At 37.3% G+C, this 1,904-nt stretch overlaps 1 long non-coding RNA gene across 1 annotated transcript; it reads left to right on the forward strand.

The window, feature by feature from the left end:
- Positions 1 to 853: 853 nt before the first annotated feature.
- On the forward strand, positions 854 to 1,904 carry LOC137046519 (uncharacterized). The gene is made up of 3 exons (XR_010898982.1): positions 854 to 1,027; positions 1,182 to 1,275; positions 1,408 to 1,904. It is a non-coding gene; the product is annotated as an uncharacterized lncRNA (long non-coding RNA).

A 1,904-nucleotide genomic window follows, 5' to 3' on the forward strand; every position in this document is an offset into this window, starting at 1 on the left:
ATCTGTAGATCAAAGGAAACTGTGGACGTTTCTCATGATGCTGACTTGACTAACCAAAAACCTCCAGATGTTGATACTGTGCAAAGAAATCCAGTCGAACACCTACCTGTTGATAATTCAATCACACATTCATTGGTTGACACTTCAAACGCATACTTACCTGCTGATACTCCAGTTGACGACTCACCTGTTGATGCCCTGGGGGTCCCTGAAACAAGTAATATGTCAGACAGAGACCAAACTGAATCAGAAAAAAACCTACCTGTCCAAAGAGAAGAAGCAGTTGAATTGACAAGTGTTGCTGAAACCTCAGATTTTCCTGTTGAAGGGAGAGAACAACAGTCAGAAATTGAGGAGGTACAAAATTCAGACATCCCGCCCAGACGCTCTGGTAGACAGAGAGAGGGACCTGAGAGACTCTCCTACTTTCAGCTTGGAAACCCCCTGTCTTATGTTGTTCAGTCTTTGTTCCAGGGGTTAAGCACTGCCCTTGTTAGCTCCCTTAATGGTGTTGAAGATTCAGGTGACCTTTCCATTCTACCTGATGTTTCACCAAATGTAGTGATAAATCAGCCACTCAGAGCATGCAAAGGGACTCGCATGATTTCAGGGGGGGAAAGTGTAACCCTGGTTAAATAATTATTTTATAAATATTAATTATTTATATGATTGCTTGAACATAACATTATTATTATTATTCATACTTGTGAAATTATAGAAGACTAATACATAAAAATATATATGTATAAATATATTTGCATTTGGAATTAGTCAAGAAACGAGAAACAGCCAATCGGAGCGTTGATTTGTTGGCTCCGCCCCCCTTGCTCACAGATCGCTCGTTGCGCAGGCTGGAACACAGATGCAGAGTGACAGGGAAATCCGATCTGACATGAGAATTGAAAAATATCAATCTTAAACTGTTTAAAGTTACTTAAACTGAACGAATCAGTGTTTAAATTCGAGATATTGGATGATCCAGTGTGATTGTGTCGATCAAGCACTTCAGAGCTTACATTTTGAATCGGTGAGTTTACTAATGTTATAATTAGCCTTAAAAACGAATGACAACACATTTCATGTAATAGTGTTTTATTTGTTTTATACATTGGAGACAAAATGGTATTGTATTGTGATGTAGTATGGTTCGGATTGTTAATTTACGGTGTGGTTATGTTCAGACCGCATGGTGTAATGAGTGTTCACTGCCGTTCGCTGACGCCATTTTGGTTTGCGTGTGCCTGTGGAAAAAAAGAGAAACACGTGAACAGACAGGTAAATGATTATAATGTCATTTGCTATGATAATGCTATGCATATATGTATTTTATTTGTTCCTGTGTACTATATTTAATTGTAGATCATTATTGATATACAATATTGAATGCACATTCTGGCCTGTGATCAGGCCAGGTTTTTTTTCTGTGTGAACATTTTTTTTTCCAAGTTGGATTTACATAATTGATGGCGAGCCTCCCACTTCGACCCTGAAAGGATCACGAATCTAGAGGAAAGGACAATTTCCCATTTATTCTTTTCTACAGACAAGTAAGAGAACACTTCTCAGAGACTGGTTCTTTATAGTTTTGTTTATGGGACTGAAACATCTCAGGAGCACAATAGGAGAAAGTAAACGCTGATCATTCTTCCAATTGACACAAAGTTGAACTTGAAAGACTTCTTTGTGAGTTTCATGTGATATCACCGGTGATTGTGATTTAATTTGTGTTAAATTACATTGATTGTGATTGTGATTACTGTTGACTGAATAGTAATTTAGAGGGTGCACCCAGGGTATACATTTATAGCTATTGTATTTTCTCTGTTTTCTTTATTGTTATTCTTTGGGTATGTGATTCATGTGGAAAATTTAAATATTCAAGGAAAGTCACTAAAATTAGTACA

The sequence above is a fragment of the Pseudorasbora parva genome, chromosome 18, assembly GCF_024679245.1.
Source record: "Pseudorasbora parva isolate DD20220531a chromosome 18, ASM2467924v1, whole genome shotgun sequence".
Lineage (NCBI taxonomy): Eukaryota > Metazoa > Chordata > Actinopteri > Cypriniformes > Gobionidae > Pseudorasbora > Pseudorasbora parva.